General features: G+C 45.5%; 20 non-coding genes across 20 annotated transcripts; all 20 read right to left on the bottom strand.

The window, feature by feature from the left end:
• Positions 1-28: 28 nt before the first annotated feature.
• Positions 29-101, bottom strand: trnav-aac (transfer RNA valine (anticodon AAC)). The gene has a single exon. It is a non-coding gene; the product is annotated as a tRNA-Val (tRNA).
• An 820-nt stretch (positions 102-921) lies between these two features.
• On the bottom strand, positions 922-993 carry trnac-gca (transfer RNA cysteine (anticodon GCA)). The gene has a single exon. It is a non-coding gene; the product is annotated as a tRNA-Cys (tRNA).
• A 482-nt stretch (positions 994-1475) lies between these two features.
• Positions 1476-1557, bottom strand: trnas-gcu (transfer RNA serine (anticodon GCU)). The gene has a single exon. It is a non-coding gene; the product is annotated as a tRNA-Ser (tRNA).
• An 805-nt stretch (positions 1558-2362) lies between these two features.
• trnav-aac (transfer RNA valine (anticodon AAC)) lies at positions 2363-2435 on the bottom strand. Its single transcript has one exon. It is a non-coding gene; the product is annotated as a tRNA-Val (tRNA).
• Positions 2436-3255: 820 nt separating this feature from the next.
• On the bottom strand, positions 3256-3327 carry trnac-gca (transfer RNA cysteine (anticodon GCA)). Its single transcript has one exon. It is a non-coding gene; the product is annotated as a tRNA-Cys (tRNA).
• A 482-nt stretch (positions 3328-3809) lies between these two features.
• On the bottom strand, positions 3810-3891 carry trnas-gcu (transfer RNA serine (anticodon GCU)). Its single transcript has one exon. It is a non-coding gene; the product is annotated as a tRNA-Ser (tRNA).
• An 805-nt stretch (positions 3892-4696) lies between these two features.
• On the bottom strand, positions 4697-4769 carry trnav-aac (transfer RNA valine (anticodon AAC)). Its single transcript has one exon. It is a non-coding gene; the product is annotated as a tRNA-Val (tRNA).
• An 820-nt stretch (positions 4770-5589) lies between these two features.
• trnac-gca (transfer RNA cysteine (anticodon GCA)) lies at positions 5590-5661 on the bottom strand. The gene has a single exon. It is a non-coding gene; the product is annotated as a tRNA-Cys (tRNA).
• A 481-nt stretch (positions 5662-6142) lies between these two features.
• Positions 6143-6224, bottom strand: trnas-gcu (transfer RNA serine (anticodon GCU)). The gene has a single exon. It is a non-coding gene; the product is annotated as a tRNA-Ser (tRNA).
• Positions 6225-7875: 1651 nt separating this feature from the next.
• Positions 7876-7947, bottom strand: trnac-gca (transfer RNA cysteine (anticodon GCA)). Its single transcript has one exon. It is a non-coding gene; the product is annotated as a tRNA-Cys (tRNA).
• Positions 7948-8429: 482 nt separating this feature from the next.
• trnas-gcu (transfer RNA serine (anticodon GCU)) lies at positions 8430-8511 on the bottom strand. The gene has a single exon. It is a non-coding gene; the product is annotated as a tRNA-Ser (tRNA).
• An 805-nt stretch (positions 8512-9316) lies between these two features.
• On the bottom strand, positions 9317-9389 carry trnav-aac (transfer RNA valine (anticodon AAC)). The gene has a single exon. It is a non-coding gene; the product is annotated as a tRNA-Val (tRNA).
• Positions 9390-10209: 820 nt separating this feature from the next.
• On the bottom strand, positions 10210-10281 carry trnac-gca (transfer RNA cysteine (anticodon GCA)). Its single transcript has one exon. It is a non-coding gene; the product is annotated as a tRNA-Cys (tRNA).
• Positions 10282-10762: 481 nt separating this feature from the next.
• trnas-gcu (transfer RNA serine (anticodon GCU)) lies at positions 10763-10844 on the bottom strand. Its single transcript has one exon. It is a non-coding gene; the product is annotated as a tRNA-Ser (tRNA).
• Positions 10845-11649: 805 nt separating this feature from the next.
• trnav-aac (transfer RNA valine (anticodon AAC)) lies at positions 11650-11722 on the bottom strand. The gene has a single exon. It is a non-coding gene; the product is annotated as a tRNA-Val (tRNA).
• Positions 11723-12542: 820 nt separating this feature from the next.
• On the bottom strand, positions 12543-12614 carry trnac-gca (transfer RNA cysteine (anticodon GCA)). The gene has a single exon. It is a non-coding gene; the product is annotated as a tRNA-Cys (tRNA).
• A 477-nt stretch (positions 12615-13091) lies between these two features.
• On the bottom strand, positions 13092-13173 carry trnas-gcu (transfer RNA serine (anticodon GCU)). The gene has a single exon. It is a non-coding gene; the product is annotated as a tRNA-Ser (tRNA).
• An 805-nt stretch (positions 13174-13978) lies between these two features.
• On the bottom strand, positions 13979-14051 carry trnav-aac (transfer RNA valine (anticodon AAC)). The gene has a single exon. It is a non-coding gene; the product is annotated as a tRNA-Val (tRNA).
• Positions 14052-15611: 1560 nt separating this feature from the next.
• trnac-gca (transfer RNA cysteine (anticodon GCA)) lies at positions 15612-15683 on the bottom strand. Its single transcript has one exon. It is a non-coding gene; the product is annotated as a tRNA-Cys (tRNA).
• A 482-nt stretch (positions 15684-16165) lies between these two features.
• Positions 16166-16247, bottom strand: trnas-gcu (transfer RNA serine (anticodon GCU)). Its single transcript has one exon. It is a non-coding gene; the product is annotated as a tRNA-Ser (tRNA).
• Positions 16248-16779: the final 532 nt, after the last annotated feature.

The following is a 16779-nucleotide window of genomic DNA, read 5'->3' as shown; positions in this document are numbered from 1 at the left end:
AACTCGCAGCGTATCAAAAGGAAGGCGCTGTTTCTGCCCGGTTTCGAACCGAGGACCTTTCGCGTGTTAGGCGAACGTGATAACCACTACACTACAGAAACCTAGACGCTGTGACACTTGGTTGATTTAACAGATTTTGTCACATATTTTGCGGTCGTTTGAAGGAACCGCACAAACTGTATGAGAAAGGCGGCGCATTTCCCAGGAATGCATGGATGCTTCTTCTGAAACCTGCAAACAGCCACACACTTCTTAGTTCGGGTATCTCCCCCGATTTGTTTCAGACGTGAAGTTTGAGCAGTCAAGTCGCAGCTCTGCGATCTGACCGAATAGTGCAGGTATCTCCAAACCTGCTCCTGGTCGGCTACCGTCCTGCAGACTTCAGTTTCAACCCACCTCCAACACACCTGCCTGTAATTATCAAGCAACCCTGAACACCTTGATTAGCTGCTTCAGCTATGTTTCATTGGGGTTGGAGCTAAAATCTGCAAGGCGGGAGCTCACCAGGAGCAGGGTCGGAGTAGAGTGTGAGCACACAATTCGTGAGCTTTGGCTTCACGTCGCATGGGATTTACTCGTTAAGTGTACGTTGGCATTTAGCCACGACTGTGCTGAAATGGCACAGTGTATGCTCGTCTTTAGCGTTAGAACAGGGGTAGGCAACGCCGGTCCTGAAGTGCCGCAGTCCTGCAGATTTTACTTCCAACCCTGATTAAACCTCATCCACCTGTAGTTCTCAGGTGAGCCTTCAGACCTTGGTTAGCCGATTCATGTGTGCTTGATTTGAGCTGGAGCTAAACTCTGCAGGGCTGCTGCACTCCAGGACCGACGTTTGCCTACCCCTACGTTAAAAGGATCCAGGATGAACTTTGAATTAGAAATATTGGTGTGCCAAACTACGAACATACAGGCTTACAGCCAAGGGGGCACCCGGATTTGAACCGGGGACCTCTTGATCTGCAGTCAAATGCTCTACCACTGAGCTATACCCCCTCTGAGAAGACATGTGGCCGAAGAATTGAATAAGGATCATGTGTTATACTTCACCACAGTTAAAGCTGTCGTGATAATGTCCAAGTGAACCGTTAGACCTCCCTATCTGCGTTTAAACGCTCTAGCACTGACCTATAGAAATTGTGCTAGAGACAACGTATGTTTTCAACCATTCCGCTAATGTTTTTCAGTTGTTATGATTCAGGTTCTGTTCCTCTTACAGCAAACATCAACAAAGGAACCGCTCAGCAGAGTCTTTACCACTTTCTAGAATCTAGACAGTTGGCACATAGCATGGACTTTAGAGTCTGAAAACACTCAAGTGTCCCCCAGAGACTCTGGCATGTAAAGACTTCAAAACTGGTGAAAAGAAAACGCGTTGCTTTCTCTACTGGCTAGCAGACCACATCTACAGGTGTGAGATGCAGCGCAACCTGCGGCAATCTTGCATCTTAAAGACAGTTCAGTATCATAACGACAGACGACGAGGATAGGATTCGAACCCAGGCGTGCAGAGCACAATGGATTAGCAGTCCATCGCCTTAACCACTCGGCCACCTCATCACGTGAAACTTCCCTGGAACCCCTGCCGTTGCGCATTTTGCGATTCCTAAATTGCCAGCAAGTACGTAGTAGGGTGCATCAAATTGTTTCTGTTGTTGATGTAATTAAACGTTATCTTTTAGAAAGAGTTCATTTTGGCCTAACATAAGGTAAACGCCTGAGGAGAACTGTGCATGAGCAATCCATCGCCTTAGACATGTTTAGTAATAATATCAAGGACTGACCTTTAATTGATTGGGGTTCTTTTTCAAAATTGTTTTCAACGGATTTCAACATGAAACAGGTAAAAACCAAACGAAACATTCAAGACTTTATGTAAAGGGAACAAGAGGTTTTCATTGGCTTATCAACACAGCCAACTGGCTGGGTATTGTTGACTAAACCTCAGTACACTTACCCGCCGTACATTCAACTAACACTTACCGAAGATCAGCTTTACAATAACGTGCATCAAACTGATGTAACTGTTGAGGTAGTTAAATCAACATGACCAAAACCCTGTCATATGTCTAACAAAGTGTTTATTTCAGTCGAACCGAGGACTTTTTGTGATAACCACATCACCACAGAAACCTGTTCATTTGGATTCTTTGGTTATTTTGATAGATTTGGCCACACATTTTCTCTCTGTGCAACACTCCCCAAAGGGGCAACGCTTTTCGCCCACTTGCGAACTGGCCACCTTTCATGCGTGAAGCAAATATGACGGGCGGAACTGTGTGTAACTTTAAAAGTGCTTCATGACACAAGGAGTAACGTGTCTCAAGAAAGGCATTTAACTCGCAGCGTATCAAAAGGAAGGCGCTGTTTCTGCCCGGTTTCGAACCGAGGACCTTTCGCGTGTTAGGCGAACGTGATAACCACTACACTACATAAACCTAGACGCTGTGACACTTGGTTGATTTAACAGATTTTGTCACATATTTTGCGGTCGTTTGAAGGAACCGCACAAACTGTATGAGAAAGGCGGCGCATTTCCCAGGAATGCATGGATGCTTCTTCTGAAACCTGCAAACAGCCACACACTTCTTAGTTCGGGTATCTCCCCCGATTTGTTTCAGACGTGAAGTTTGAGCAGTCAAGTCGCAGCTCTGCGATCTGACCGAATAGTGCAGGTATCTCCAAACCTGCTCCTGGTCGGCTACCGTCCTGCAGACTTCAGTTTCAACCCACCTCCAACACACCTGCCTGTAATTATCAAGCAACCCTGAACACCTTGATTAGCTGCTTCAGCTATGTTTCATTGGGGTTGGAGCTAAAATCTGCAAGGCGGGAGCTCACCAGGAGCAGGGTCGGAGTAGAGTGTGAGCACACAATTCGTGAGCTTTGGCTTCACGTCGCATGGGATTTACTCGTTAAGTGTACGTTGGCATTTAGCCACGACTGTGCTGAAATGGCACAGTGTATGCTCGTCTTTAGCGTTAGAACAGGGGTAGGCAACGCCGGTCCTGAAGTGCCGCAGTCCTGCAGATTTTACTTCCAACCCTGATTAAACCTCATCCACCTGTAGTTCTCAGGTGAGCCTTCAGACCTTGGTTAGCCGATTCATGTGTGCTTGATTTGAGCTGGAGCTAAACTCTGCAGGGCTGCTGCACTCCAGGACCAACGTTTGCCTACCCCTACGTTAAAAGGATCCAGGATGAACTTTGAATTAGAAATATTGGTGTGCCAAACTACGAACATACAGGCTTACAGCCAAGGGGGCACCCGGATTTGAACCGTGGACCTCTTGATCTGCAGTCAAATGCTCTACCACTGAGCTATACCCCCTCTGAGAAGACATGTGGCCGAAGAATTGAAAAAGGATCATGTGTTATACTTCACCACAGTTAAAGCTGTCGTGATAATGTCCAAGTGAACCGTTAGACCTCCCTATCTGCGTTTAAACGCTCTAGCACTGACCTATAGAAATTGTGCTAGAGACAACGTATGTTTTCAACCATTCCGCTAATGTTTTTCAGTTGTTATGATTCAGGTTCTGTTCCTCTTACAGCAAACATCAACAAAGGAACCGCTCAGCAGAGTCTTTACCACTTTCTAGAATCTAGACAGTTGGCACATAGCATGGACTTTAGAGTCTGAAAACACTCAAGTGTCCCCCAGAGACTCTGGCATGTAAAGACTTCAAAACTGGTGAAAAGAAAACGCGTTGCTTTCTCTACTGGCTAGCAGACCACATCTACAGGTGTGAGATGCAGCGCAACCTGCGGCAATCTTGCATCTTAAAGACAGTTCAGTATCATAAAGACAGACGACGAGGATAGGATTCGAACCCAGGCGTGCAGAGCACAATGGATTAGCAGTCCATCGCCTTAACCACTCGGCCACCTCATCACGTGAAACTTCCCTGGAACCCCTGCCGTTGCGCATTTTGCGATTCCTAAATTGCCAGCAAGTACGTAGTAGGGTGCATCAAATTGTTTCTGTTGTTGATGTAATTAAACGTTATCTTTTAGAAAGAGTTCATTTTGGCCTAACATAAGGTAAACGCCTGAGGAGAACTGTGCATGAGCAATCCATCGCCTTAGACATGTTTAGTAATAATATCAAGGACTGACCTTTAATTGATTGGGGTTCTTTTTCAAAATTGTTTTCAACGGATTTCAACATGAAACAGGTAAAAACCAAACGAGACATTCAAGACTTTATGTAAAGGGAACAAGAGGTTTTCATTGGCTTATCAACACAGCCAACTGGCTGGGTATTGTTGACTAAACCTCAGTACACTTACCCGCCGTACGTTCAACTAACACTTACCGAAGATCAGGTTTACAATAACGTGCATCAAACTGATGTAACTGTTGAGGTAGTTAAATCAACATGACCAAAACCCTGTCATATGTCTAACAAAGTGTTTATTTCAGTCGAACCGAGGACTTTTTGTGATAACCACATCACCACAGAAACCTTTTCATTTGGATTCTTTGGTTATTTTGATAGATTTGGCCACACATTTTCTCTCTGTGCAACACTCCCCAAAGGGGCAACGCTTTTCGCCCACTTGCGAACTGGCCACCTTTCATGCGTGAAGCAAATATGACGGGCGGAACTGTGTGTAACTTTAAAAGTGCTTCATGACACAAGGAGTAACGTGTCTCAAGAAAGGCATTTAACTCGCAGCGTATCAAAAGGAAGGCTCTGTTTCTGCCCGGTTTCGAACCGAGGACCTTTCGCGTGTTAGGCGAACGTGATAACCACTACACTACAGAAACCTAGATGCTGTGACACTTGGTTGATTTAACAGATTTTGTCACATATTTTGCGGTCGTTTGAAGGAACCGCACAAACTGTATGAGAAAGGCGGCGCATTTCCCAGGAATGCATGGATGCTTCTTCTGAAACCTGCAAACAGCCACACACTTCTTAGTTCGGGTATCTCCCCCGATTTGTTTCAGACGTGAAGTTTGAGCAGTCAAGTTGCAGCTCTGCGATCTGACCGAATAGTGCAGGTATCTCCAAACCTGCTCCTGGTCGGCTACCGTCCTGCAGACTTCAGTTTCAACCCACCTCCAACACACCTGCCTGTAATTATCAAGCAACCCTGAACACCTTGATTAGCTGCTTCAGCTATGTTTCATTGGGGTTGGAGCTAAAATCTGCAAGGCGGGAGCTCACCAGGAGCAGGGTCGGAGTAGAGTGTGAGCACACAATTCGTGAGCTTTGGCTTCACGTCGCATGGGATTTACTCGTTAAGTGTACGTTGGCATTTAGCCACGACTGTGCTGAAATGGCACAGTGTATGCTCGTCTTTAGCGTTAGAACAGGGGTAGGCAACGCCGGTCCTGAAGTGCCGCAGTCCTGCAGATTTTACTTCCAACCCTGATTAAACCTCATCCACCTGTAGTTCTCAGGTGAGCCTTCAGACCTTGGTTAGCCGATTCATGTGTGCTTGATTTGAGCTGGAGCTAAACTCTGCAGGGCTGCTGCACTCCAGGACCGACGTTTGCCTACCCCTACGTTAAAAGGATCCAGGATGAACTTTGAATTAGAAATATTGGTGTGCCAAACTACGAACATACAGGCTTACAGCCAAGGGGGCACCCGGATTTGAACCGGGGACCTCTTGATCTGCAGTCAAATGCTCTACCACTGAGCTATACCCCCTCTGAGAAGACATGTGGCCGAAGAATTGAAAAAGGATCATGTGTTATACTTCACCACAGTTAAAGCTGTCGTGATAATGTCCAAGTGAACCGTTAGACCTCCCTATCTGCGTTTAAACGCTCTAGCACTGACCTATAGAAATTGTGCTAGAGACAACGTATGTTTTCAACCATTCCGCTAATGTTTTTCAGTTGTTATGATTCAGGTTCTGTTCCTCTTACAGCAAACATCAACAAAGGAACCGCTCAACAGAGTCTTTACCACTTTCTAGAATCTAGACAGTTGGCACATAGCATGGACTTTAGAGTCTTAAAACACTCAAGTGTCCCCCAGAGACTCTGGCATGTAAAGACTTCAAAACTGGTGAAAAGAAAACCATTGCTTTCTCTACTGGCTAGCAGACCACATCTACAGGTGTGAGACGCAACGCAACCTGCGGCAATCTTGCATCTTAAAGACAGTTCAGTATCACAACGACAGACGACGAAGATGGGATTCGAACCCACGCGTGCAGAGCACAATGGATTAGCAGTCCATCGCCTTAACCACTCGGCCACCTCGTCACGTGAAACTTCCCTGGAACCCCTGCCGTTGCGCATTTTGCGATTCCTAAATTGCCAGCAAGTACGTAGTAGGGTGCATCAAATTGTTTCCGTTGTTGATGTAATTAAACGTTATCTTTTAGAAAGAGTTCATTTTGGCCTAACATAAGGTAAACGCCTGAGGAGAACTGTGCATGAGCAATCCATCGCCTTAGACATGTTTAGTAATAATATCAAGGACTGACCTTTAATTTATTGGGGTTCTTTTTCAAAATTGTTTTCAACGGATTTCAACATGAAACAGGTAAAAACCAAACGAGACATTCAAGACTTTATGTTAAGGGAACAAGAGGTTTTCATTGGCTTATCAACACAGCCAACTGGCTGGGTATTGTTGACTAAACCTCAGTACACTTACCCGCCGTACGTTCAACTAACACTTACCGAAGATCAGGTTTACAATAACGTGCATCAAACTGATGTAACTGTTGAGGTAGTTAAATCAACATGACCAAAACCCTGTCATATGTCTAACAAAGTGTTTATTTCAGTCGAACCGAGGACTTTTTGTGATAACCACATCACCACAGAAACCTGTTCATTTGGATTCTTTGGTTATTTTGATAGATTTGGCCACACATTTTCTCTCTGTGCAACACTCCCCAAAGGGGCAACGCTTTTCGCCCACTTGCGAACTGGCCACCTTTCATGCGTGAAGCAAATATGACGGGCGGAACTGTGTGTAACTTTAAAAGTGCTTCATGACACAAGGAGTAACGTGTCTCAAGAAAGGCATTTAACTCGCAGCGTATCAAAAGGAAGGCGCTGTTTCTGCCCGGTTTCGAACCGAGGACCTTTCGCGTGTTAGACGCGTGATAACCCCTACACTACAGAAACCTAGACGCTGTGACACTTGGTTGATTTAACAGATTTTGTCACATATTTTGCGGTCGTTTGAAGGAACCGCACAAACTGTATGAGAAAGGCGGCGCATTTCCCAGGAATGCATGGATGCTTCTTCTGAAACCTGCAAACAGCCACACACTTCTTAGTTCGGGTATCTCCCCCGATTTGTTTCAGACGTGAAGTTTGAGCAGTCAAGTCGCAGCTCTGCGATCTGACCGAATAGTGCAGGTATCTCCAAACCTGCTCCTGGTCGGCTACCGTCCTGCAGACTTCAGTTTCAACCCACCTCCAACACACCTGCCTGTAATTATCAAGCAACCCTGAACACCTTGATTAGCTGCTTCAGCTATGTTTCATTGGGGTTGGAGCTAAAATCTGCAAGGCGGGAGCTCACCAGGAGCAGGGTCGCATGGGATTTACTCGTTAAGTGTACGTTGGCATTTAGCCACGACTGTGCTGAAATGGCACAGTGTATGCTCGTCTTTAGCGTTAGAACAGGGGTAGGCAACGCCGGTCCTGAAGTGCCGCAGTCCTGCAGATTTTACTTCCAACCCTGATTAAACCTCATCCACCTGTAGTTCTCAGGTGAGCCTTCAGACCTTGGTTAGCCGATTCATGTGTGCTTGATTTGAGCTGGAGCTAAACTCTGCAGGGCTGCTGCACTCCAGGACCGACGTTTGCCTACCCCTACGTTAAAAGGATCCAGGATGAACTTTGAATTAGAAATATTGGTGTGCCAAACTACGAACATACAGGCTTACAGCCAAGGGGGCACCCGGATTTGAACCGGGGACCTCTTGATCTGCAGTCAAATGCTCTACCACTGAGCTATACCCCCTCTGAGAAGACATGTGGCCGAAGAATTGAAAAAGGATCATGTGTTATACTTCACCACAGTTAAAGCTGTCGTGATAATGTCCAAGTGAACCGTTAGACCTCCCTATCTGCGTTTAAACGCTCTAGCACTGACCTATAGAAATTGTGCTAGAGACAACATATGTTTTCAACCATTCCGCTAATGTTTTTCAGTTGTTATGATTCAGGTTCTGTTCCTCTTACAGCAAACATCAACAAAGGAACCGCTCAACAGAGTCTTTACCAATTTCTAGAATCTAGACAATTGGCACATAGCATGGACTTTAGAGTCTGAAAACACTCAAGTGTCCCCCAGAGACTCTGGCATGTAAAGACTTCAAAACTGGTGAAAAGAAAGCACGTTGCTTTCTCTACTGGCTAGCAGACCACATCTACAGGTGTGAGACGCAACGCAACATGCGGCAATCTTGCATCTTAAAGACAGTTCAGTATCACAACGACAGACGACGAGGATGGGATTCGAACCCACGCGTGCAGAGCACAATGGATTAGCAGTCCATCGCCTTAACCACTCGGCCACCTCGTCACGTGAAACTTCCCTGGAACCCCTGCCGTTGCGCATTTGGCGATTCCTAAATTGCCAGCAAGTACGTAGTAGGGTGCATCAAATTGTTTCCGTTGTTGATGTAATTAAACGTTATCTTTTAGAAAGAGTTCATTTTGGCCTAACATAAGGTAAACGCCTGAGGAGAACTGTGCATGAGCAATCCATCGCCTTAGACATGTTTAGTAATAATATCAAGGACTGACCTTTAAGTGATTGGGGTTCTTTTTCAAAATTGTTTTCAACGGATTTCAACATGAAACAGGTAAAAACCAAACGAGACATTCAAGACTTTATGTAAAGGGAACAAGAGGTTTTCATTGGCTTATCAACACAGCCAACTGGCTGGGTATTGTTGACTAAACCTCAGTACACTTACCCGCCGTACGTTCAACTAACACTTACCGAAGATCAGGTTTACAATAACGTGCATCAAACTGATGTAACTGTTGAGGTAGTTAAATCAACATGACCAAAACCCTGTCATATGTCTAACAAAGTGTTTATTTCAGTCGAACCGAGGACTTTTTGTGATAACCACATCACCACAGAAACCTGTTCATTTGGATTCTTTGGTTATTTTGATAGATTTGGCCACACATTTTCTCTCTGTGCAACACTCTCCAAAGGGGCAACGCTTTTCGGCCACTTGCGAACTGGCCACCTTTCATGCGTGAAGCAAATATGACGGGCGGAACTGTGTGTAACTTTAAAAGTGCTTCATGACACAAGGAGTAACGTGTCTCAAGAAAGGCATTTAACTCGCAGCGTATCAAAAGGAAGGCGCTGTTTCTGCCCGGTTTCGAACCGAGGACCTTTCGCGTGTTAGGCGAACGTGATAACCACTACACTACAGAAACCTAGAGGCTGTGACACTTGGTTGATTTAACAGATTTTGTCACATATTTTGCGGTCGTTTGAAGGAACCGCACAAACTGTATGAGAAAGGCGGCGCATTTCCCAGGAATGCATGGATGCTTCTTCTGAAACCTGCAAACAGCCACACACTTCTTAGTTCGGGTATCTCCCCCGATTTGTTTCAGACGTGAAGTTTGAGCAGTCAAGTCGCAGCTCTGCGATCTGACCGAATAGTGCAGGTATCTCCAAACCTGCTCCTGGTCGGCTACCGTCCTGCAGACTTCAGTTTCAACCCACCTCCAACACACCTGCCTGTAATTATCAAGCAACCCTGAACACCTTGATTAGCTGCTTCAGCTATGTTTCATTGGGGTTGGAGCTAAAATCTGCAAGGCGGGAGCTCACCAGGAGCAGGGTCGGAGTAGAGTGTGAGCACACAATTCGTGAGCTTTGGCTTCACGTCGCATGGGATTTACTCGTTAAGTGAACGTTAGCATTTAGCCACGACTGTGCTGAAATGGCACAGTGTATGCTCGTCTTTAGCGTTAGAACAGGGGTAGGCAACGCCGGTCCTGAAGTGCCGCAGTCCTGCAGATTTTACTTCCAACCCTGATTAAACCTCATCCACCTGTAGTTCTCAGGTGAGCCTTCAGACCTTGGTTAGCCGATTCATGTGTGCTTGATTTGAGCTGGAGCTAAACTCTGCAGGGCTGCTGAACTCCAGGACCGACGTTTGCCTACCCCTACGTTAAAAGGATCCAGGATGAACTTTGAATTAGAAATATTGGTGTGCCAAACTACGAACATACAGGCTTACAGCCAAGGGGGCACCCGGATTTGAACCGGGGACCTCTTGATCTGCAGTCAAATGCTCTACCACTGAGCTATACCCCCTCTGAGAAGACATGTGGCCGAAGAATTTAAAAAGGATCATGTGTTATACTTCACCACAGTTAAAGCTGTCGTGATAATGTCCAAGTGAACCGTTAGACCTCCCTATCTGCGTTTAAACGCTCTAGCACTGACCTATAGAAATTGTGCTAGAGACAACGTATGTTTTCAACCATTCCGCTAATGTTTTTCAGTTGTTATGATTCAGGTTCTGTTCCTCTTACAGCAAACATCAACAAAGGAACCGCTCAACAGAGTCTTTACCACTTTCTAGAATCTAGACAGTTGGCACATAGCATGGACTTTAGAGTCTGAAAACACTCAAGTGTCCCCCAGAGACTCTGGCATGTAAAGACTTCAAAACTGGTGAAAAGAAAACCATTGCTTTCTCTACTGGCTAGCAGACCACATCTACAGGTGTGAGACGCAACGCAACCTGCGGCAATCTTGCATCTTAAAGACAGTTCAGTATCACAACGACAGACGACGAAGATGGGATTCGAACCCACGCGTGCAGAGCACAATGGATTAGCAGTCCATCGCCTTAACCACTCGGCCACCTCGTCACGTGAAACCTCCCTGGAACCCCTGCCGTTGCGCATTTTGCGATTCCTAAATTGCCAGCAAGTACGTAGTAGGGTGCATCAAATTGTTTCCGTTGTTGATGTAATTAAACGTTATCTTTTAGAAAGAGTTCATTTTGGCCTAACATAAGGTAAACGCCTGAGGAGAACTGTGCATGAGCAATCCATCGCCTTAGACATGTTTAGTAATAATATCAAGGACTGACCTTTAATTTATTGGGGTTCTTTTTCAAAATTGTTTTCAACGGATTTCAACATGAAACAGGTAAAAACCAAACGAGACATTCAAGACTTTATGTTAAGGGAACAAGAGGTTTTCATTGGCTTATCAACACAGCCAACTGGCTGGGTATTGTTGACTAAACCTCAGTACACTTACCCGCCGTACGTTCAACTAACACTTACCGAAGATCAGGTTTACAATAACGTGCATCAAACTGATGTAACTGTTGAGGTAGTTAAATCAACATGACCAAAACCCTGTCATATGTCTAACAAAGTGTTTATTTCAGTCGAACCGAGGACTTTTTGTGATAACCACATCACCACAGAAACCTGTTCATTTGGATTCTTTGGTTATTTTGATAGATTTGGCCACACATTTTCTCTCTGTGCAACACTCCCCAAAGGGGCAACGCTTTTCGCCCACTTGCGAACTGGCCACCTTTCATGCGTGAAGCAAATATGACGGGCGGAACTGTGTGTAACTTTAAAAGTGCTTCATGACACAAGGAGTAACGTGTCTCAAGAAAGGCATTTAACTCGCAGCGTATCAAAAGGAAGGCGCTGTTTCTGCCCGGTTTCGAACCGAGGACCTTTCGCGTGTTAGGCGAACGTGATAACCACTACACTACAGAAACCTAGACGCTGTGACACTTGGTTGATTTAACAGATTTTGTCACATATTTTGCGGTCGTTTGAAGGAACCGCACAAACTGTATGAGAAAGGCGGCGCATTTCCCAGGAATGCATGGATGCTTCTTCTGAAACCTGCAAACAGCCACACACTTCTTAGTTCGGGTATCTCCCCCGATTTGTTTCAGACGTGAAGTTTGAGCAGTCAAGTCGCAGCTCTGCGATCTGACCGAATAGTGCAGGTATCTCCAAACCTGCTCCTGGTCGGCTACCGTCCTGCAGACTTCAGTTTCAACCCACCTCCAACACACCTGCCTGTAATTATCAAGCAACCCTGAACACCTTGATTAGCTGCTTCAGCTATGTTTCATTGGGGTTGGAGCTAAAATCTGCAAGGCGGGAGCTCACCAGGAGCAGGGTCGGAGTAGAGTGTGAGCACACAATTCGTGAGCTTTGGCTTCACGTCGCATGGGATTTACTCGTTAAGTGTACGTTGGCATTTAGCCACGACTGTGCTGAAATGGCACAGTGTATGCTCGTCTTTAGCGTTAGAACAGGGGTAGGCAACGCCGGTCCTGAAGTGCCGCAGTCCTGCAGATTTTACTTCCAACCCTGATTAAACCTCATCCACCTGTAGTTCTCAGGTGAGCCTTCAGACCTTGGTTAGCCGATTCATGTGTGCTTGATTTGAGCTGGAGCTAAACTCTGCAGGGCTGCTGCACTCCAGGACCGACGTTTGCCTACCCCTACGTTAAAAGGTTCCAGGATGAACTTTGAATTAGAAATATTGGTGTGCCAAACTACGAACATACAGGCTTACAGCCAAGGGGGCACCCGGATTTGAACCGGGGACCTCTTGACCTGCAGTCAAATGCTCTACCACTGAGCTATACCCCCTCGGAGAAGACATGTGGCCGAAGAATTGAAAAAGGATCATGTGTTATACTTCACCACAGTTAAAGCTGTCGTGATAATGTCCAAGTGAACCGTTAGACCTCCCTATCTGCGTTTAAACGCTCTAGCACTGACCTATAAAAATTGTGCTAAAGACAACGTATGTTTTCAACCATTCCGCTAATGTTTATCAGTTGTTATGATTCAGGTTCTGTTCCTCTTACAGCAAACATCAACAAAGGAACCGCTCAACAGAGTCTTTACCACTTTCTAGAATCTAGACAGTTGGCACATGGCATGGACTTTAGAGTCTGAAAACACTCAAGTGTCCCCCAGAGACTCTGGCATGTAAAGACTTCAAAACTGGTGAAAAGAAAACGCGTTGCTTTCTCTACTGGCTAGCAGACCACATCTACAGGTGTGAGACGCAACCTGCGGCAATCTTGCATCTTAAAGACAGTTCAGTATCACAACGACAGACGATGAGGATGGGATTCGAACCCACGCGTGCAGAGCACAATGGATTAGCAGTCCATCGCCTTAACCACTCGGCCACCTCGTCACGTGAAACTTCCCTGGAACCCCTGCCGTTGCGCATTTTGCGATTCCTAAATTGCCAGCAGGTACGTAGTAGGGTGCATCAAATTGTTTCCGTTGTTGATGTAATTAAACGTTATCTTTTAGAAAGAGTTCATTTTGGCCTAACATAAGGAAAACGTCTGAGGAGAACTGTGCATGAGCAATCCATCGCCTTAGACATGTTTAGTAATAATATCAAGGACTGACCTTTAATTGATTGGGGTTCTTTTTCAAAATTGTTTTCAACGGATTTCAACATGAAACAGGTAAAAACCAAACGAGACATTCAAGACTTTATGTAAAGGGAACAAGAGGTTTTCATTGGCTTATCAACACAGCCAACTGGCTGGGTATTGTTGACTAAACCTCAGTACACTTACCCGCCGTACGTTCAACTAACACTTACCGAAGATCAGGTTTACAATAACGTGCATCAAACTGATGTAACTGTTGAGGTAGTTAAATCAACATGACCAAAACCCTGTCATATGTCTAACAAAGTGTTTATTTCAGTCGAACCGAGGACTTTTTGTGATAACCACATCACCACAGAAACCTTTTCATTTGGATTCTTTGGTTATTTTGATAGATTTGGCCACACATTTTCTCTCTGTGCAACACTCCCCAAAGGGGCAACGCTTTTCGCCCACTTGCGAACTGGCCACCTTTCATGCGTGAAGCAAATATGACGGGCGGAACTGTGTGTAACTTTAAAAGTGCTTCATGACACAAGGAGTAACGTGTCTCAAGAAAGGCATTTAACTCGCAGCGTATCAAAAGGAAGGCGCTGTTTCTGCCCGGTTTCGAACCGAGGACCTTTCGCGTGTTAGGCGAACGTGATAACCACTACACTACAGAAACCTAGACGCTGTGACACTTGGTTGATTTAACAGATTTTGTCACATATTTTGCGGTCGTTTGAAGGAACCGCACAAACTGTATGAGAAAGGCGGCGCATTTCCCAGGAATGCATGGATGCTTCTTCTGAAACTGCAAACAGCCACACACTTCTTAGTTCGGGTATCTCCCCCGATTTGTTTCAGACGTGAAGTTTGAGCAGTCAAGTCACAGCTCTGCGATCTGACCGAATAGTGCAGGTATCTCCAAACCTGCTCCTGGTCGGCTACCGTCCTGCAGACTTCAGTTTCAACCCACCTCCAACACACCTGCCTGTAATTATCAAGCAACCCTGAACACCTTGATTAGCTGCTTCAGCTATGTTTCATTGGGGTTGGAGCTAAAAGGTGTGTTCGACTTCATGCGGCGCTGCGCAGACCGATCGGTGGCTGACTTGAAGCAGTGCATTCCGGTTAGTAATTTTGTCCGACTTAAGCTGGCGCTGCAGGCACGTGACTGTGTCATGTGGTTTTTAAGTACCGCGAGAGCGATTCGAGATCAGCCGCCGGAGTCAGCCAGCGCAGCTTGCGAAGAGGAGCTGCACGGGCTGTAATGACGACACAGCTGCTTCACGATTGGTCGGATTCACCACATGACAACAATCACGTGTGTTTCGTGTTTCTTTTCACGCCCTCAGTTCCACAAATGCTCACAAATCTGTATTTTTATAACAGTTAAAGCTATTTTCATGTAGTCGCGATGTTATATTGTGTCATCTTTATCAAATAAAATGGATAAAAAACGTAGACCCCACTACATTGGTATTTAAATAATATATGCTTATGTTGAACTTTATTATTGTAAAAACAGATGCTGTAAGCCTCTTCAGTTCCACTCATGCTCATAAACGGACATTTAAAACAGTATAATTCACTTTTTATGTAGTTTACATCTTACAAATCATGTTTAATGCGATTAAGCAAGCAAACTGCACGTGATCAGCCATCCCTGACGTAAATGCAGCAAACTACGGGAACCACAGCGCGTCCGACTTCACGTCTCCGTTTTCAGCTCCTCCCCACCTGCACGCGGCTAATCTCGCCGATCGGTTACATCCAGCCACAGCCGATGTCGAACACACCTATTATCTGCAAGGCGGGAGCTCACCAGGAGCAGGGTCGGAGTAGAGTGTGAGCACACAATTCGTGAGCTTTGGCTTCACGTCGCATGGGATTTACTCGTTAAGTGTACGTTGGCATTTAGCCACGACTGTGCTGAAATGGCACAGTGTATGCTCGTCTTTAGCGTTAGAACAGGGGTAGGCAACGCCGGTCCTGAAGTGCCGCAGTCCTGCAGATTTTACTTCCAACCCTGATTAAACCTCATCCACCTGTAGTTCTCAGGTGAGCCTTCAGACCTTGGTTAGCCGATTCATGTGTGCTTGATTTGAGCTGGAGCTAAACTCTGCAGGGCTGCTGCACTCCAGGACCGACGTTTGCCTACCCCTACGTTAAAAGGATCCAGGATGAACTTTGAATTAGAAATATTGGTGTGCCAAACTACGAACATACAGGCTTACAGCAAAGGGGGCACCCGGATTTGAACCGGGGACCTCTTGATCTGCAGTCAAATGCTCTACCACTGAGCTATACCCCCTCTGAGAAGACATGTGGCCGAAGAATTGAAAAAGGATCATGTGTTATACTTCACCACAGTTAAAGCTGTCGTGATAATGTCCAAGTGAACCGTTAGACCTCCCTATCTGCGTTTAAACGCTCTAGCACTGACCTATAGAAATTGTGCTAGAGACAACGTATGTTTTCAACCATTCCGCTAATGTTTTTCAGCTGTTATGATTCAGGTTCTGTTCCTCTTACAGCAAACATCAACAAAGGAACCGCTCAACAGAGTCTTTACCACTTTCTAGAATCTAGACAGTTGGCACATAGCATGGACTTTAGAGTCTGAAAACACTCAAGTGTCCCCCAGAGACTCTGGCATGTAAAGACTTCAAAACTGGTGAAAAGAAAACGCGTTGCTTTCTCTACTGGCTAGCAGACCACATCTACAGGTGTGAGATGCAGCGCAACCTGCGGCAATCTTGCATCTTAAAGACAGTTCAGTATCATAACGACAGACGACGAGGATGGGATTCGAACCCACGCGTGCAGAGCACAATGGATTAGCAGTCCATCGCCTTAACCACTCGGCCACCTCGTCACGTGAAACTTCCCTGGAACCCCTGCCGTTGCGCATTTTGCGATTCCTAAATTGCCAGCAAGTACGTAGTAGGGTGCATCAAATTGTTTCCGTTGTTGATGTAATTAAACGTTATCTTTTAGAAAGAGTTCATTTTGGCCTAACATAAGGTAAACGCCTGAGGAGAACTGTGCATGAGCAATCCATCGCCTTAGACATGTTTAGTAATAATATCAAGGACTGACCTTTAATTGATTGGGGTTCTTTTTCAAAATTGTTTTCAACGGATTTCAACATGAAACAGGTAAAAACCAAACGAGACATTCAAGACTTTATGTAAAGGGAACAAGAGGTTTTCATTGGCTTATCAACACAGCCAACTGGCTGGGTATTGTTGACTAAACCTCAGTACACTTACCCGCCGTACGTTCAACTAACACTTACCGAAGATCAGGTTTACAATAACGTGCATCAAACTGATGTAACTGTTGAGGTAGTTAAATCAACATGACCAAAACCCTGTCATATGTCTAACAAAGTGTTTATTTCAGTC

This window comes from Misgurnus anguillicaudatus, chromosome 14, assembly GCF_027580225.2.
Source record: "Misgurnus anguillicaudatus chromosome 14, ASM2758022v2, whole genome shotgun sequence".
NCBI lineage: Eukaryota > Metazoa > Chordata > Actinopteri > Cypriniformes > Cobitidae > Misgurnus > Misgurnus anguillicaudatus.
Note: the sequence above shows the minus strand (reverse complement) of the source record. Positions and strands in the feature narration are given on the sequence as shown.